Raw genomic sequence first — 20,811 nt, forward strand, 5'->3', positions numbered from 1 at the left:
GTCGGAACTGTCTCAGAATGAACCAGCAAACATGAAATTCCCGTCACATTCACACGCACATTTAGTCTTGACGCATAATTTCTTCAGATAGTTTCTCTCTCACGTGAAGAAGTATATATGGAGAGAGAAGTGAAGGTGATGTTTTAGCTCGATGGTCTTTCTCATATGGCTGAACCTGAACTGGGTAAAATTCCCGGAAATGCAGTTTTGTTCGATTCATTTTATTAATTTTGCTGCAACTTCACTCTGTTCATTCCAATGATCGGAAGTGAATTGGACTTTTATGAATGGAACGCTTAATGTTGTATTCAATTTTGCTCCGAATTTATTTCAGCTTAAACAAAATACTGATGTGAAAAACAGAAGGTTGAACTACAAAACAAGATGCCAGTTTTGATGCTCAGTTACTTTGGCAGATTTCAGTGGGTATCAAATGAACCCAATATCCTGGCGATCGTCCTCCCATCTTTAAGGCTTGGGATTAAAGCAGGAAATCGATCTCTAAAAGACGGGTCACTTCCGGTTCATGATGGAATAGCTTTCCTTGACAATATACAAAATCTGCTCAGTTCCATTTATAATGTTTCATGTGGAATATTAATATAAACCTTTCAAAATTCTGAGGTTTTTTTGCTGAATCTTACTCAGCTGCATTCGTTTCCGATATTTCTTTGCATCTGAAGTCGTCCAAATTAGACCTTGTTTCCTCGCACCTTCTACCCCCTACACCCTCCTTTACACTTTTACCTGGCCACACGCTGTCTCTCTCCTGGTGAAACTCACTGCTTCTGTGTATCTAACTGTGCCTTGCCAAATATTTTGGAAACGGATTGTCTGAGTGACAGAAATTCTGCTCCTACCATTTATTAGTCCTACATCGATGGTTTGAAATCTTGACTTTCAGAAATTTATGAACTTGAAAGAGTGAATTTACCACATATTTACTTTCTCCAAACCTCAAATCATCTGGAAAACTTCCATTTGGTTTTCGTTGGTTTAGTTTCAAATTTTCCAAAACACAAATAATTAAAACTCCATCCTCACTAAACACCGTCAGCATCGTCTCTAATGTCTTAGCAGCCCAGTAAACGCTGGCAGTGTCCTCTCTGATAGAATCACAGATTCCCTCCAATGCAGAAAGTACAATTAACCCAATCGAGTCTATAGGGAGACTTTGAACACCATCTCAACCCGCTCCCGTCTCTATCCCCGCAGGCTTCTGTCTTCTGATTTCAAATAAACCAGCTGGAATAAAACCTGGCATCGTGTGACTGCTGACCTTATCACCGTGTTACCCATGGCTATTTCACTTAACTTACTGAATTCACTCCCTGGACACATCAGCCCAGTTTAAAATGGCCAATCCACCTAACCTGCAGACCTAAGAGCAGTGCGAACCACTGAACAAATGTACCATCACATTGAACACTACTTGCATCATGTGTAATGGCTTTACACACTGGCAACTCCGCCTAGTGAAAGCAAGCTGTGCCCACCAACCCGAATTCAATGCATCGAATGCGGTTCTACGCTGTACAACCTCAGTAGTTCTGCTGGAAATGTTACTGCACTCAGGTCTGAATGGGTTTACTCTATTTTCTTCCTCAGATTCCTGCTTTAAATAAACAAATGAGTCAGGAACAACTCTATATAATTGTTTTCATTGCAACACAAACACCAACTTCTGCAGTTTGCAGAAGTAACGTGCTTGCACTTTCACTGACACTCTGTCTCCCCAGGAGCTGCAGTCCTTCCCCAGCTGATTCACACAGCACTGTTCTTCCTGAGACATGTCCCATCGAGAATGGAAAGCCAAACATGAATAACCTTCACTGGGAACATAGCGACAGGTTAAAAACCTTTACAATGCCCCCAGTGTAGAATTGAGTCCGGTGACAGGCGGAGACACTAACCACGATACTGTGGAGGACAACAACATCGAAGGAGGCCCTTCAGTCTGTTGTGGCCGCACTGGTCCAACACAACTGCTTAACGACCTGAATCAAGTTTTCCATCGTTTAGCCCATAATCTTACATGTTTTGACATCATAAATTCACATCTGAATTTTTTTTAAAGGTTAGAATGACTTCCGCCCTTCTGACCCTTTCTGCAAATCTACTCAAACCTTTCTGCCTTTTCCCGAAATCTCTTGGCCCCAGTGTTCGATCTCTCCATCAATAGACACTTCTTTCAGTCTGTCCTATCCGTATCCCTCAGTATTTAGTACATCGCAGTCATGTTTTCTCCAATCTCCTCCGCTCAGCGACAAACAACCCCAGTCTGTCCAATCTCTCCTCACAACTAAAACTCTTCAGCCCAGACAATATCCCAGTGAATCTCTACTGCAATGTTCCCAGTGCGATCACATCCATGTAGTACTCTGAATTGCAGAACTGCACACAGTAATCTAGCTAGGGCCGAATGAACTTTTCTTTCTATTCTGTTACAGTATGAGGGCGTCGCTGTCTCGGCAGTATTGATTGCTCTCCCTAAGTGCACAGCGGGTAGTTGAGACTCAACCATCTTGTAGTAAGTCTGGAGTCACATGGAGGCGCGAGCAGGTAAGAATGGCAGTTTCATTCCTTAAATGACGTCAGATGGCTTTGTTGTTTTTCAATAATTGAACATGGATATATAGGAGTTATTAGATTCGTAATTCCAGATATTTATTGAATCCCAATTCTACCACCTAGCATGGTCGGAGTCAAACCCAGGGCCCTGGTGTCTGAATTAACAGTTCAGTGTTCAGTGGTAATAGCGCTTGGCCATTGCAGAAAAGCAGTGAAACTTATCTTATCCAATTAAGTCACTTTTCCCCGATACTGTTCTGTGCCATTTTCCTGAGCTTAACCTCCCCCCCCCCCCCCCCCCCCCCACCCCGCAACAATAATATCTGGTCCATATCAGTAAAAGCTGGTACATGAGTATTGATCTCACAACAGTGGTAACCAAATGGATCAAATGGTCTGCAGGTCCCGATGGTGGGGTTCGGGCACGTTCACCCAGCAATAATGACCGCAGCCACACAGACTGATCGGTATCAATGTGAGAGTCAGTGTTAGATTCTGCAATGCCTTAGTGAAATAGGAAATGACTCCACAAACACATGATGAAAGAGCTGCGCTCCGAAAGCTAGTGCTTCAATTAACCCTGTAAGACCATAACCTGGTGTTGGGTCATTTTTAACTTTGTACTCCATCGTCCAACACCAACATCTCCAAATTAATGAAATGGGGGTTATGGGATGGAAAGTTCGTTTAGTGATTGTAGGAGGGAAGAAATCTCTGAGAACAGGTGGATTTGAATTCTGACATATGAAACACAGAGATGTGAGCGAGCAGAGCTTGAAGGAAAAAAAAATCACCATGGAGAAAATCAAAACTTTAAAACAACTGATTTCTTTGTGTTTCACAAAAGACTGGGACACATAAAGCAATTACTGCCATAACTCGGATTCGAACCGAGGTTGCTGCGGCCACAACACAGAGTACTAACCACTATACGATCACGGCAAACCACAGACGAACACACTAAGCATATGTAATAAGTAAAGTATCATAAGAAATGTTAGGCAGAGCAAGAAATACACAATATCAGTGCTGAGCGAACAGTGGCAGATATGTGGGAACTCAGAATGGGCTGACCGTTTAACATCGGTTCCCCCAGTGGCTGTGGTGATTCCATCATTAATGTGTTGAAGGCTGAGATAAATAGATTTCTCCAAAACATCAAAGACTCCGGGGACAGTGCAGCTATTGTTACCTGCGCATCCACCAATATCATTTATTGTATCCGTTGCTCCCGGTGCAGTCTCCTGTACATTGGGGAGACTGGGCGCCTCCTACCAGAGCGCTTAAGGGAACATCTCCGGGACACCCGCACCAATCAACCACACCACCCCGTGGCCCAACATTTCAAATCCCCCTCCCACTCTGCCCAAGACATGGAGGTCCTGGGCCTCCTTCACCGCCGCTCCTTCACCACCAGACACCTGGAGGAAGAACGCCTCATCTTCCGCCTCGGAACACTTCAACCCCAGGGCATCAATGTGGACTTCAACAGTTTCCTGCTTTCCCCTTCCCTCACCTCACCCCATTTCCAAACTTCCAGCTCAGCACTGTCCCCATGACTTGTCCTGACTTGTCCTACCTGCTATATTCTATTCCACCTATCCATTCCACCCTTCTTCCCGGCCTATCACCTTCATCCCCTCCACCACTTAATGATTGTACTCTATGCTTCTTTTTCCCCACCCCCACCCTCCTCTCACTTATCTATCCACTCTTCAGGCTCTCTGCTTGTATTCTTGATGAAAAGCTTTTGCCCGAAACGTTGATTTTACTGCTCCTCGGATGCTGCCTGAACTGCTGTGCTCTTCCAGCACCACTAATCCAGAATCTGGTTTCCAGCATCTGCAGTCATTGTTGTTACCAAGCTGTTGTTGAAATGTATACTTCAATCGCAATGCAGTTTAACATCGGCTACTTCACGAGTTTCCCGACACAAGCCAGTAACCAGTGGTGCCACATAGTCCCAGTTCCTAGCCCCAGAATCAGAGGGACTGAGTGGCGCAGTCGAGAAGATGCAACTTGAAATCGGGATGGGAATGAGGTCGCAGAGATAATCGACGGCTCAAGTGATGCAACCGGAGAATGCATGGTGTTTCTATGATGGTTTAGAGGCGCACGCAATTCCGAGGTTGGGAGTGCTTCTGTTCAAAGGCAGGGCAGTAGGGAATATGTGTTCCCGTTTATAATAACAGCAATCTACAGTGCATCTTGCGGAGACAGCTGAGTGCCACAGCTGGAGCGTGGGCAGCTGGTTTGAAGTTTAATTTTGCTTCATTATCACCCAATTCCCTGGAATGAATTGCTTTCACCATTTTTATTTCAAATTGTTTGATATCTCCCTGCAGTCTGCGGCTATCTTCCTCATGGTTAATTGCATGACAAACTGTTGTATGATCTGCACACTGCTAAATCACGGCCACTACAAGTAAATATGAATCATTGATCTATATGAGAAAACAGTGGAACTCACAGCAGGCATGCTTAGTAGGTTTGCAGGCGACACCAGAATTATAGACAGTGGAGAAGATTATCTAAGTTTCAAAAGGATCTTCATCCAATGAGTCGTTGGACTGAAAAATGTAGCATTGAGTTCAATCTGGATAAATGGCAGGTATTGCATTTTGGTACAACATAAAGAGTATGGCTTTGCCGATATTGGAGAACACGGAAGCTCAGTGTGCAGGTACATAATTCCTTGTAATTTGCATCACCTACAGACAAGATGGTTTAAAGGCATTTAACACACTTCCCTTCATTGCTCAGTCCTTTGTGTTTAGCAGTTGGGACGTTATGTTGAAGTTTAGCAGGACATTGATGAGGCCTCTTCTGGAATATTATGTCCAGTTCTGGTCGCCCAGTTGTAGGAATGATATTATTCAGCTGGCGTAGGTTCACAAAAGGTATACACACTTGTTGCCTGTGGAAGGTTTGAGTTATAATGAAAGGCTGGATAGGCTGAGACTATTTTCAGATTCGAGATCAGGTGCTGGAAAACCACAACAGGTAAGGCAGCATCCCAGGAGCAGGAGAATCAATTTTTTTTCGCGCAAGTGTCCTTCACCAGGCTCTTCCCCAAAACGTCGATTCTCCTGCTCCTCAAATGCTGCCTGATCTGCTGTGCTTTCTCAGCACAACACTCTCGACTCTGTTCTCTCATTTGCCGTTCTCACTTTCTCCTAGTTGAGACTGTTTTCACTCTAGGTTAGGGTTTTGACCGGCGACCTTACTGAAGTTTATGAATTATTGAGAAGGAAGTTTAGAGTTAACGATAGCAGCCTTTTCCCAGGAGGGGGATTTCCAGACGAGAGGACATATGTTTAAGATGAAAAGAGAGATTTTTTTAAAAAAAAGACATAAGGCATTTTTTAGGGACGGTGTTTTACGTGTGTAATTAACTTGCTGAGGAAGTGATGGATGAGGGTATGTTTGCAACATTTAATGGGCAATTAATTCCAAACATGAATGGGAAAGAGGGATTTTTAAAATAAATTTATTCATGCCTAGTACATCAGTTATTTCCCAGAGGGCATTTAAGAGTCAACCACGGTATTATCCATCTGGAGTCTCATGTGGGACAGAGCAGATGAATATGGCAGGTTGCTTCCCGAACTGGCATGAGTGAATCAGATGGGGTTTTCCACAAAACTGATTCAGGTCACCACGAGACTCTTCAATTCCAGGTGCTTATTGAATTCAAACTCCACTATCTGTCATGCCAGGACCTGAACCCTTTGTCCCCAAAATATTACCTGGGGTTTGGATTAACAACACAGTCATAAAACTACAAGGGCATTATCACCACTCAGCCGGTACAGGAGGAAGCAGACGGGAATGGGTTAGTTTGGCAGTATGTTCAGCATGGATCGTTTGGACTGACGGGCCTGTTTCATGTTGTATGACTCTGATTGACGCTATGGAACAGGCAGCTGGTTGGGATTAACAGCAGCATTGACAGCATAACGGAACACCTGATGGGATATGTCATCCTGCTGGAGTCTCCGGAGGTTGATTTGCTCAGTGATCCCTTCCCATACACGGGACTGGTGAACGGTCTCTCCCCAGTGTTCCTGATTAAATGAGTTTCCATTTCTGCGGTTAATCGATTCCCTTCCAAAAGTTCCCACATTGCCCTGCTTTCTCTGTGGTATCAGTGTCCTTTTTTCTACACAGGGTGAACGATCCTTTCAAATTGTGTCCACACAGATACAAACATTCCATGTTGTGAATGTCTTTTCATTCTTCCTCATTCACCCACAGAGTGTGAGTTTGACTGGTCTGAACAACATTTATTCTTCGCCCCTCGTTCGTTGCTGTCTGGCTACACCACAAACCCGGGTGTGATCCCAGCCTCGAGTGTCTGTCTGTGGGCAGTCTACACATTCTCTGTGTGTTTGCGCTTTTATTTCTCCCTCAGACCAAAGATGTGCCAGTTACAGGGATCAACAATAGGAAATGCAGGCTTATGGGACAGAGAATACCCTGGGGTCTGGTTGGATGCGCTTCAGACGGACCGTGTGGACTGGAAGGGCCGATTAGACTGCTTCCCCACGCGGTGGAGATTCTTGAATTATGGATCAGCTCATGTTTTTCTGGTCCTGGTGTCTCTCGTAGGCAGGTCAGGGTGAAGGTGGTTGAATCCCCTGCATAAGGGTCATGAATGAATGGGATTGCAGGAAATTAAAGTCATGATCTCTGTTTCTGAGGTCATGCTTGTATTTCATATTTTATTCGTCGAACGTAAACATCACCGTTTCCGTGTCCCAACCCCCAAGGATGACTAGTTTAAAATATCACCCCAACACCACCTTCTCCAGGTTGAAGTCTTGACTGTGTGGAAGAAGCTGATACTGAGCTGATGCGAGCAAATGTAGCTGCCACCGCCAGTGTCAGAAACACAGATCCAAACAGAAAAATCATCTTTCAAACCCACCACTGCAAAGTTAAGGGCTCAACACGCTCCACTTGTGCCAATCAGCTGTCTTAGAAAAATGAACCAGAAATCGCTATGATAGTATAAACGGGGACAACCGTTCCCTTGAGCAGGAGCACCCTCAACCGAGGAATGTTTTGCGCCCCTATACCATCACAGAAGGACAGGACGCTCACCTAATTCATCACTGGAGTCAGAGAGTAACTCTGTGCATACATTCCCATCCCCATTTCTGATTCGATCTGGGCAGCTGTGCCGATGTTAAGCTAAAGTGCTATTGAAGCATACGTTTCAACAATATCCTGTACTGTCCCCCGAGTTTTTGATGTTTTGTCGAAATTGATCAATCTCGTCTTTCAACATTCTCATTCAAGGGATCTCCACAGCATCTGAGGACATCAAACTGAAAGATTCAGCTCATCCTCAGTTCCCACATGTCTGTCTCTGTTCGCTGGGTACTGATATTGAATATCTGCTGTTCGTCCGAACATTTCCTCTGCTAGTATACTTATTGCTGCTTGCACGCATCCTGTTCTGTGGTTAGTGTGATCGTGGTTGTCGGTATTTTGCATTGTGACCACAGCAACCTCGATTTGAAACCAAATCACGGCAGTAAGTATTCTCTCCGTTGTCCTTTTTGTGACAAATGCTAAGAAATTAATTGCTTTACCTTCAAATTCCGCTCTCTTACATCTCTGCGTTTCATATATCAGGATTCAAACACACCCGTTGTCGGAGATTCCTCTCCTTCCCACGATCGTTAAACCTCCTTTCCGTCCCTCCTCCCATTTCTCTGAGGCAATGCACAATCTATCACTCTCTTTCACATTCATACTGTTCTGTCTGTGCTGCTGCTGCGGTCACTGTTGTTGGGTGAACGTGCCCCAATCCCACCATCGGGACCTTCAAACACATTGATCCATTTGGATACCGCGGTTGTGAAATCAATCCCCATGGAACAGCTTTTGCTGACATAGGCCAGAGACAATTGTAGCGTCAGGCTCATGGAAAATACCCAGGGCAGTTTGGGTGAAAAGACATTTTATTGGAAAAGATTAGCTTTTATGGCTTTCTGCGTTGGTCTTGTGATAATTTCATAGGACTGATAATCCAGAGACCGAGGTCATAGTCTGGGTACTCGGGCTTGAATCCCACCATGCCATGATTGTCAAATTTGGATTCAAAAAATATGTGCAAGGAAGAATCTAATAACTACTATAGATCCATTGACAATTGTTGAAAACAAAATCTGTTTTTCTGATGTCATTTCGGGATGGAATTTGCTATCTTTACTCGGTCTGGTCTGCATGTGACTTCAGACTCATAGCAATATGGTTGAGTCTCAACTGCCCTCTGGGCAATTCGGAATGGGTAATACATTCTGCTTAGCCAGAATCGCCCTCATACTAATTCAGAAATTTTAAAACAAATGCTCATTAGGATCAAGCAAGTGTGTTGTGTGCAGTTTTGCAAGTCACATGATAATAGGGATGTGATAACACTGAGAAAATTGCAGGAGATATTTCCCGGGATACTGTTTGGGCTGAATAGTTTCAGTTGTGAAGAAAGACAGGACAGAGTGGAGTGTTTGTCGCAGTGCAAAGGAGATGTACACAAGACATGATTGTGTTAGGGTATGGTCAGGGTTGACTGAACGAGCTTACCGGATTAGTGGTGCTGGAAGAGCACAGCAGTTCAGGCAGCATCCATCGAGCAGCGAAATCGACGTTTCTGGCAAAAGCCCTTCATCAGGAATAAAGGCAGTGAGCCTGAAGCATGGCGAGATAAGCTAGAGGAGGGTGGGGGTGGGGAGAGAGTAGCATAGAGTACAATGGGTGAGTGGGGGAGGAGATGAAGGTGATAGGTCAAGGAGGAGAAGGTGGAGTGGATAGGTGGAAAAGGAGATAGGCAGGTTCAACAAGTCCGGACCAGTCAAGGAGAGTGTGCTGAGCTGGAAGTTTGAAACTAGGATGAGGTGGGGGAAGGGGAAATGAGGAAGCTGTTGAAGTCCACATTGATGCCCTGGGGTTGAAGTGTTCCGAGGCGGAAGATGAGGCGTTCTTCCTCCAGGCGTCTGGTGGTGAGGGAGCGGCGGTGAAGGAGGCCCAGGACCTCCATGTCCTCGGCAGAGTGGGAGGGGGAGTTGAAATGTTGGGCCACGGGGCAGTTTAGTTGATTGGTGCGGGTGTCTCGGAGATGTTCCCTAAAGCGCTCTGCTAAGAGGCACCCAGTCTCCCCAATGTAGAGGAGACCACATCGGGAGCAACGGATACAACAAATGATGTTAGTGGATGTGTAGGTAAAGCTTTGATGGATGTGGAAGGCTCCTTTAGGGCCTTGGATAGAAGTGAGGGAGGAGGTGTGGGTACAGGTTTTACAGTTCCTGCGGTGGCAGGGGAAAGTGCCAGAATGGGAGGGTGGGTCGTAGGGGGTGTGGACCTGACCAGGTAGTCGTGGAGAGAACGGTCTTTGCGGAAGGCGGAAAGGGGTGGGGAGGGAAATATATCCCTGGTGGTGGGGTCTTTTTGGAGGTGGCGGAAATGTCGGCGGATGATTTGGTTTATGCGAAGGTTTGTAGGGTGGAAGGTGAGCACCAGGGGCGTTCTGTCCTTGTTACGGTTGGAGGGGTGGGGTTTGAGGGCAGAGTTGCGGGATGTGGACGAGATGCGTTGGAGGGCATCTTTAACCACGTGGGAAGGGAAATTGCGGTCTCTAAAGAAGGAGGCCATCTGGTGAGTTTACCATTGACGGACGGATCGATCAGCAGGGGCCAGAAACTTAAGGCGAAAGACAGAAGACTTTGAGAAGATGTGCGAAAGAGCTTTATCAGCCAGTGGAAGGTTGGAATTTGGAAAACACTGTCAGCAATTTTCAGAGTGGCAGAAACATTTATAACCTGAATAAATATTCAGATGTGAACTTTTGATGCCAAGACATATAAGGCTGTGGGGTAAGTTTTCTGAAATGGGATTCAGTTCATTAGGCAGTTGTTTTTGACAAGTGTGGCCACATTTGGTTGAAGGGCCTCCTTTGACACTCTTGTCCTCGGTAGTATAATGGTTAGTGTCCCCGCCTGTCACAGGGCTCAATTTTCCGCTGGGGACAGTGTAAACGTTTTAAAACTGTCGTCCATTTCCAAGGGCGGGTATTGATACCTGTCCTTCCATTCTCGATAGGGCATATCACACGAAGGAGAGTGCTGCCTGAATAAAGGTGGGGAAGGACTGCAGCTCTCAGGGAGGCAGAGTGTCAGAACGGCCAAATACGTGACTTCTGCAAACTACACCTTGTGACTGTCTTGGAATGAAAAGCATTCACAGACTTGTTCTGGATTGAAGTATTTGCTAGAAGCAGGAAGCTAAGTAAGAAACAACATAAACGCATTCAAATATGAGTGCAGAAACATTTCCCGCAGCCCGAATTAAATTGTAAAGGACAGAGTAGCGTTTCGATACATTGAATTTGGGTTCTTTTGTTTTGATGAGGCTGTTACCAGGGTATAAAACCATTATAAAATGATACAGCAGTTGTTCACTATGATGAAACATTGTCTCAGTAATTTGCACTGCTGTTCAGTGGAATGGTTAGGTTGATTGACAAAGTTAAAGTGCACTCTCATGTCCAGGGAGTGAATTAAGTAAGTTAGGTGAATTAGCCATGGGTAACGTGGGGACAAGTTTAGAAGTCACTGGCCGAAAGCTTAAAGTCGAACAGGTTTATTTGAATTCATAAGGGGGAGGGCTTACTCTTCCTCAGGTGAAATATACGGTAATAGGGAGGGGAGCGAGGTCTGGATGAGATGACCTTCAGAGAGTCAACACCGGTTCGATTGACTGAAATGCTCTTTCTGCACTGTAGGATTCTGTGATTCTATGAATTGATAATGACGGTGTTTACTGGGGAGTAAAGCCATTAGAGAAGATGCTGATGGGGGTTTACTGAGGATGAGATTTTATTCACTTGTGTTCTTGGAAAATTGAGAACAGTTATCCCTGAACCAAGGAACACTTAATGGGTTTTTTTCCGCTTATGAAATGCTTGGAGAGAGTAAATGGGTGGAAAATTCCCTCTTTCAAGTAATTAAACTTTTAGATGTCAGGCATTCAAATCCTTTGAAGGACAAAGAAATGATGAGAACAGAATCGCTGTCACTCCGAGAATCTGTTTTGCAAAATATTTGAAAAGGCACATTTGGTGACATACAAGGAATAAATTTCACAAGGAGAGAGACAGCGTGTGGCAAGGTAAAGGAGTAAGGGTGTGGTGTAGGCAGTCGGAAGTTGCGGGGAAACAATGTCTCATTTGGTTGACTTTAAATGTAAAGGCATTTCATGAAGATGTGCAGCTGAATAAGATTCGATTCAAAAACTCTAAGTTGAGAAAGATTTGGCATAATATTCCACTTCAAGCACTGTAAATGGAACTGAGCGGATTTTTTTTATTGCGATGGGAAGATATTACATAATGAACAGGAAGTGACTCGTTGCTTGGAGATCGACTTCGTGCTTTAATCACATGCGTTCAAGATGTGAGGACAAACACCATGATGTTTGGTCCATTTAATACTCGGTCAAATCTGCCAAAGTAACGAGCAACAAAACTGTGCTTTAACCCTTTGCTTTTCTAAGAAGTATTCTCCTTAAGCTGAAATAAAGTCGGAGCAAATTTGAATACAACATTAATCGTTCCAATGAGATAAATCTAATTCACTTCCGATATTACAATGAACATTGTCACGCTTCCACAAAATTAAAATGAAACGAACAAACAGCATTTCTTGCGGTTTAATCCAATTCAGGTTCAGCCATATCAGAAAGGCCATTGGGCCACAACATCGCATTTATTTCCCTCTCCACGGCTGCTTCTTCACGTGAGAGAGAACGTGACTGAAGAAATTATGAGTCAAATGAAGGTGAGAATATGACGTAAAAGTCTTGTTCTCTGTTTGATTCTGACACAGTTCAGACTCAGAATTTATCAATAAGAGCTATTCATTCTGACCAGCATGGCCATTTATTGGAATTTGCTGTCATTATAATTCTGGTGAAAGCAGAAACACAATGGTGTGGATTCGATTCCGCTCTGGAAATTTCTCATCCACGAGAAATATGGGCAGCACGGTGGCACAGTGGTTAGCACTGCTGCCTCACAGCGCCAGAGACCCGGGTTCAATTCCCGCCTTAGGCAACTAACTGTGTGGAGTTTGCACGTTTTCCCCGTCGGGGTCTGCGAGGGTTTCCTCCGGGTGCTCCGGTTTCCTCCCACAGTCCAACAATGTGCAGGTCAGGTGAACCTTACCCCTTAGGTAAGGGGTAGATGTAGGGGTATGGGTGGGTTGAACTTCGGCGGAGCGGTGTGGACTTGTTGGGCCGAAAGGCCTGTTTCCACACTGTAAGTAATGTAATCTATGACTTTCACTGCATGTAACTTGATGAGGTCACATGTCACCGCTTTACAAAATGTGCTGAGGGGACTGAGCGATTATGGTGGTGGGTTATTATACTGTTGTTCTCCACATTCACGGATTCGAGTCACACTCTGGTTGCTAACTTCACAAACCGCTCCAGCAGTTTTCCTTTGCACGTCAGAATGGGTCGAGAATCTTGTTTTTGCCCTTCACTGCACGGGAGATTGACGAGCAATCGACACCACATTAAAGTCGAAATGAAGAATGAGAGCAGTCATTCTATTCAATTGTGCATTAAATTGTTGTAATAAGAAGGAAAGCATTTTTCTTTCTGCCCCACATTCCATCTTGTCTTTCTGTGAAGTTACAACGAAAGAAAGAGAAACAGATAACAAGAGATCAGGAGCACAACTTTATCCAGTGGGGTTGTACATGAGTATTTTAACCTAACACTTCACAAAATGATTTGATCAGTATTTCAAACAGTCACTCGGAATCGGAACCACAGAAAGCTTCTCCAATGAAATGAACCTTTCATTCTTCCACAAATGTCTGCTGTGTGTGAACCATACAACGATCCATCATCCAGCGTGATCACTGACTTGCCAACTGTATAAGGTCTACCAACTTTCTTCAGTAATCCCAGCTTCTGGACACAGCCATCTGTGTTGTGCCCAGTGTCATTTATTGCACCCAGGCCACAGCACATTTCTTCTTCCTGAGTTTATGAGCCTTGTTCCTGATCTGTCTGATCTGTTTAATAAATGTTTTCTATCACTTCAGCTCATCCGCTCACAATTCTGAGCTTATGAATAAAATAAGGCATTAGACCAAATGTTAAACAAAGTGGAAGTATGCCACTCAGCACATCGAGTCTGCTCCAACATTCAATGAACTCATGGTTGATCTGATAATCTTCAAATCGATTGTGCTCACTTCCCTCGACAAAGAGTGACCGCAAGATATAGTCCATGACATTTAATAGAAAAAGGAATTTGCATAATCTCATGACTATTTAATGTTAATAAATAATTAACTCCTCAGGTACTGAAGCAGTCCAAGTCCAAGTACAACAAGATCTGGACAACATCCAGGCTTGGGCTTACAGGAGGCAAGTAACATACATGCCACACAAATGCAGGCTATCACCATCACGTGTAAGAAATAACATAACAACCATCCCTTGACATTCGATGGTGTTAGCATGACTGAACACCCAATATCAAAATTATCCTGTGGATAATCATTGATCAGGAACTGAATTGGTCTCACAACATAAACACAGTGGCTACTAGAGTAATTCAAATCCTGGCTCCTGAAATCCTGTCCAAACGCTACCAGGCACAAGTCAGGAGTGTGATGGAATATTCCCCACTTGCCTGGATGAGTGCAGCCCGAACAACACTCAAGAAACTTTATACCATCCGGAATAAAGCAGCCCGCTTGATTGGCACTGCTGCTACTGAGCATCAGTGGTGGTGAGGGTGGATGCTTGTGGATGTCCTAGCTGCAATCTCTGCCTCTTCTTATTAACAAAGATAAAATAATCTTACATTGCTCAACTTTCTAATCAAAACCGAGTACAGCATTCACCCCAGCCCTCTGTTGTACCAACCAGCAACATTTCCACCACCAATAGCAGCTCCTCTTGAATTATTTTGTCAGTAACTTGTAATTAGCTGGTTACTACAATTACAACTGAAGATGTATTGCGAGAAAAGCGCAGCAGGTCAGGCAGCATCAAAGGAGTAGGAGAATCGACGTTTTGGGCATGAGCCTTTCTTCACGAAAGTCCTGAAGAAGCAGTGAACCAAATTTTGAAATGATCTTTCTGAACATAATATAGATCATGTTAAAACTGAAGTAGGTGTCTTACACAACTTGCTGCAAGGACACAGACAGTAGAATCTGAGGTGATCATGAGGATGTGGAGATGAATGTGGGAGACAAGCTGGGACTGTATTGGATTAGTCATGACGAGAGGGAATAAATGCTGGATGCAGGGTTTCAGCAGCTGATGGACTGACGCTCAAGTGAGCTATTGGAAATTGAGCAAGTGACCACCATCTAATAGGACGGAGAAACTGATCCTACAGCCTGAAACTGACTGACCACGTGGCTGTCAGTGACTCCAACACAAGTGAATGGAAACATTGCTCAGAGCCTGTTACTGTCACATTCAACACAACCAGGAAATGGAAAGTGAATAATGAGCTGAAAACAAGGCCACTGCTTTGTTAGAGTCGAAACATTTCAATGTTCAGTTATTGGACATTATTGACTCTCAGAATATTCTAACCTTCAGAGTCACAGTAAAATGGGGAAGTAAACAACATTTTTGGCAAAGACAAAATGAATCAAGTGCTTGTATAAAAACAGCTCAGAGCAAAGGGGCTGAATCATCCACAACCTGACAAACACAGATACCATCAGTTTATAGATCGACAATGAAATTCTTCAGAAAATCACATCCCTGCTTATGGTGTGTGGGAGAAACCATTCTCATTGAGAATTGCCTCTTATTTCCTTTGAAAAGAATCTCTGTTTCCCCTCAGAAAAGCAGGCGTGTCGCACACTTACAGACTGACTTACAAAGGAAACCTGATCTGAGACTCGCAGGTTAATTAAGCTATCAGTGACAGTTCATTGCACACAACAGGAACTTAGACCACAACAGATTCTAGTGAAACCAACAATGCAATGAAAAAGGTGAATTAGTCTTTATAATCATGCAGCCTCACTCAATCAAATACTCCCAGTCAACTTCTAAATATTTTAAAACTATTAATATCAATGTATGCATATTTATTTCCTTTCCTAATTTCTTCCAAAAAATATATCTGTCTATTCTCTTCAAAATATATTTTAAATGGTCAATTCATAATCACAATTCATTTCGAATTATTCTTAGAGCAAAACAACTTGTAAACTAAAATTGTTTTCACGTCAATAAAGACACTGGAAACTTTGTTATGTAGTTCAACCATATTTCCAAATATTGTTTTGGTTCATTATTGCAGTGAAGCTAAAATTAAAGTCTATTTATATTCTCTGATATCCTTCCATTACTTTATCCCCTAATAAGAATGCCCATGGTGTAATGGGTGACAAACATTAAAATAAAATTGAATTTTCAATGCAAGAACTGGAACAAATAATCACATATTATTCAGTTCATTCATTGTCATTGATTATCAGGGTTTTTTCACAGTATAATCACATTAAATTAACTTAAATAATCCCAGTACAATTCTCACCTCTATAGATATGTCGAGTGAATGTCAAATTATTTTTATTTCAAGTAAAATCAAATTCACATTTTGTTCTGTTTTCTTCCAGGAATGACAGGATGTCTTACATTATTATGGGAAACAGGAACAAGTGAAGGTGGTGGATCTCAGACGTGAGGCCTTAAAGCCAAAGGGCCAGGTGGTAGTTACAATGGGGGAGGTACCTTGTGCCCTGCTCTCTTCAGAAGGCAGTGAGGATGGTGACACTGACTGGAACAGGTTAGATGGTGAAGCAACCACGTATGGACAGAGGGACGGCAATGGGTGGGATGACCCACCGTCCTGTAAGGCCCAGAAGGCCGTGTCTATGGCACCACTGGGCATCAAAGCTCAAACTTTGACAGATAGGAGGGGGGCAAGAAAGGGAACTGACAGAATCCAAACTGAACCGTTTACCCAGCTGAACGACAGATGTTGGTGAATGAACACCCAGCCTGATAAAGAAATGGTAATAATGGGCCTTATTGGGAGAATACAAATGAATTAGTAGAGGTACAGTCTCGCCGATGATGGTGTCAGGCCAAAATCTTTCAGGCCAAGATGCCCTGACGTGTACAGCAGAACCTGTCCCTGCAATGAGAGGGTGGGGGTGTGAGCCGGTCCCCACCACTGCACAGCCGATCAGTGGCTCCAGGCATTTACAGATATTACAGGGACAAACTGGGGAGGGGACAGGCTGAATGGGCTAAAATAACCTTGGTGACTTAGGGACCCAAAAGTAATATCGAGGATCATACAGAGAGGAAGCCTGAGGTGTGTAAGGACCACGGGGGATTACCAAACCCCAATCTGTGATGATGAAATAGGTTTGATGTATTTAAAAGATGACATGGGACCCTATTTAACTGTAATTATAAACATGGGACTCCCAGTGGGAGATAATTCTAACCCCATTCTGAATTGGGCCATGAGAGCTGAGACAAACCCAGAAACACAGGGGAATAGCTGCAGTACAGGGAGGGTAATCAGACCCACAATGTTCCAAGTGAAGCATGAAAGGGCACATAGCCAAGGAACGTAGGCAGAGAGATGGAGATAGATGTTCACATTGTGTGTGCAAGAGTTCACGCAGGCACATGTATATTCATTGATGCTGTGTTTGGGAACCAGCAGAACATAATATTAATACAGGAGCATCTATATCAGTTACCGATACGGATTTGACCCTGACCCCTCAATTACTAAAATGAGAGCAGTTGGAGAGGGAATCGAGGAAGCTGGATAAAATAAACCTGTCCCAATGCAGATCATGGTTATGGCAAAATATATTCAGGTATGGGAGTGTGAAACTGAGGAAAGGACTATTCCGGGAGTTGCCAGTTTAGAACAGTTCAGAGCAACTGTAGATGCAGAGACACAAACTGAAACATGGGAACAACCTGGCCAGGCCCGGGAGAGGAAGCAAAGGAGAGGGGACATTTCCAGGGTAGTTACCTTGCAGGGAGATTGGAACAGTCAGAGAATCTGGGGAGTTATAGCTCGGACCCAAACAGCAGGGCAGGTAACTCAAACGGGAATGTGGGTTAGATCCGGTAAAAATCGAGGGCCCTCTCACTCCCCACACAAACTGCATCCCATTAAAGCTGGGGCTGAGGAGGCAATAAGTGTGACAGTAACAGATTGAGAGAAGCAGGCAATAGTCAGACCGACAGTATCCCAGACTAACTCACAGAAGCTGGACGGCTCATCCCACCTCACTAATGATTAAAACTCCCTCAGTAAATCCTCCACTAAAGAGTATCCTACAGTAGTGAACCACACCACTGTATTTAATGAATTAAAATCGCAACAGGATACAGTCTCAGCCCTTGATATTGTGAATGGGTTCCTGTGGACCTGGAACAGCAGAATAAGCTAGTAATTACTGTCTGAGGAAAGCAGTAGACCTGGATCCAGTTACCTCAGGGATCCCATAATATTCCAATATACCCCACCGATATATGACTGATGGAGTTCGTCAATTTAATCTTACCAACATCTCATTACCTCAGTTGGAGAGAAAGAACATATCCGGATCTTCCACAGAGTATTGGATAAGGTCAAGCAGGCCAGGCTTAAAATTAACCCACAGAGTGTGGGAAGGTAGGGAGAGATGGACCTGGGACATCACAGCAGGGAGATCAAATCAGGAAGGGAGGGGGACAATCCCAGTGGAACAAAAGACCATGATTTCAAAATTATCCACCAGCACACCGTGAAGGGGATAAGGCAAACTTTAGGATTGTTTAATTACTGGAGGACTATTGTGGAGAATTATCGAGAAATGGCAGAACCATAACGAGCCCTGACAGAAGCACGGACATTAGCTAGGGGTCAGGGAGTCAACATATACACAGACAGACAGCATGGCTTTGGTATAGTTCATGACCAAATGATGGCCTGGCCTCGGTGAGGGTACATCACCCTGTCTGGGTGCACATAGAGCATGAAGGACAGGTCAGAGAGTTTGTGGAAGCAGTTAACTTTCCCAGTGAAGCAGCAATAATGAAGATTATAGCTCACAGGAAACTAGAAACTCACGCCAACAGGGCAGTGAGTATGTGGGTAAGGCAGGTGAATAGACAATAGGTGCAGGAGTAGGCCCTTCTGCCCATCGAGCCAGCACCACCATTCATTATGATCATGGCTGATCATCCTCAATCAGTATCCTGTTCCTGCCTTATCCCCATAACCCTTGATTCCACTATCCTTCATAGCTCTATCCAACTCTTTCTTGAAAGAGCTTGGCCTCCACAGCCTTCTGGGGCAGAGCATTCCACATACCCACCACTCTCTAGGAAAAATAGTTTCTCCTCAACTCTGCTCTAAGTGGCCTAGCCCTTATTTTTAAATTGCATCCTTTGGTTCAGAGCTCACCCATCAGCGGAAACATGCTTCCTGCCTCCAGAGTGTCCAATCCTTTAATAATCTTATAGTGAAATACTGACTGGAACTGTGCAGACATTTGAGGAGATGGCAATGGCATAGCTACAGAAGTGAGAGAGGAAGGTTTAAAGATATTCTCAGAAACAGTCCCACAACAGGAGAAACAGGAATGAGAAAAGGGTGGGGCAGTAATAGGACACGTCAGAGTCTGAATGACCCAGCAGTGCCACTACACTATATAAGACAAACATTATTAAATAGGTCATGGGCTGGCCTATATTGGGGAGTATAAAATGCAATATCAGATGATCCACTACAATCCTTGCCTGGAACAGGGAGAAATACAGCAAGGTTTTGTCGAAGGTGTGTCGTCTGTTCACAGTGTGAGCCAGGGAAAGCAATCAGGATAAAATGGAGGGAACAGCAGAGACCCAGGGGCCCATGGGAACAATTACAGATGGATTTTACACACACACACCCATCCCAATCCCAGGGAAGGAAGTCCTACTGGGTTTTAATAAATAGGTTTACTCAGTGGTTGGAAAAATTCCCCTGCAGATTCTGAGCAAGGGACAAATGTTACAGGGAACATAGCTAAAGAGCTATGTGCCCTGTTTGGTACTGAACAGAAATCCCATCCCCCATATCATCCCCTGACACCCCCCCCCCCCCACCCCATCCCGCCCAGAGCTCTGGGACAGTAGAAGGAATGACGCAGACACTGAAAGCAAGTCTGACTAAGGATCTCTCAGAGACAGGACAACGATGGGTTCGAGTACTCCTCACCAGCCTACTGAAACTGCGGACAACCCCAGCAAAGGGGACGGGGCTGTCCCCCTTTGAATTAGTGACTGGATGGACTATGCAAATGCCACAGGGTATGGTAGTGGGAGGGCCGGAGATGTGTGTTAGTGGGAGGGCTGGAGATGTGCAATGACAAGGATGGGTTAAACCATTTGTGAAAGAACTGGCAAAGCAGCTGCATGAGCTGAGAGAATCAGAGACTGGGAAAGGCAACACGGAAATATCCGAGCTGAAATTCCAAACCCTGGAGTTCAGGTCAGGGGGAAAATATTACTGGAACGTATGAAGTAAACACATCAAAATGCTGGACTTACCTGGGGGAGCCAGAGAGGGACCTCTCCCATCATGTATTAGTAAGGAGCTCTGAATAAACGTTGGTCATGCTGCTCAACACAGAACTCAAGGCTCCTCTTTGATATTTCTCCCAGCAACAGTTGTGCAGGGGCATGTTGCTGGCTGGAGGTCTATGGCTAGTGCTGTTCCACAAGGATCAGAACTGGGACATCTGTTGTTTGTAATGTATATAAATGAAACGTTTGAAAATGTAAACGATTTAATGAGCAAGTTTGGAGATGGCACAAACTGTTGAAGTTGTGAATCATAGAACATAGAACATAGAACATTACAGCGCAGTACAGGCCTCTCGGCCCTCGATGTTGCGCCGATCAAAGCCCACCTAACCTACACTAACCCACTATCCTCCATATACCTATCCAATGCACGCTTAAATACCCATAAAGAGGGAGAGTCCACTACTGCTACTGGCAGGGCATTCCATGAACTTACGACTCGCTGAGTGAAGAACCTACCCCTAACATCAGTCCTATATCTACCCCCCCTTAATTTAAAGCTATGCCCCCCTGTAATAGCTGACTCCATACGTGGAAAAAGGTTCTCACTGTCAACCCTATCTAACCCCCTAATCATCTTGTACACCTCTATCA

The 20,811-nt window shown here is 44.3% G+C and overlaps 1 non-coding gene across 1 annotated transcript; it reads right to left on the reverse strand.

Moving 5' to 3' along the window:
- Positions 1–3,441: 3,441 nt before the first annotated feature.
- On the reverse strand, positions 3,442–3,513 carry trnah-gug (transfer RNA histidin (anticodon GUG)). Its single transcript has one exon. It is a non-coding gene; the product is annotated as a tRNA-His (tRNA).
- Between the last annotated feature and the right edge of the window lie 17,298 nt (positions 3,514–20,811).

Source organism: Chiloscyllium punctatum, chromosome 48, assembly GCF_047496795.1.
Source record: "Chiloscyllium punctatum isolate Juve2018m chromosome 48, sChiPun1.3, whole genome shotgun sequence".
Taxonomy (NCBI): Eukaryota; Metazoa; Chordata; class Chondrichthyes; order Orectolobiformes; family Hemiscylliidae; genus Chiloscyllium; species Chiloscyllium punctatum.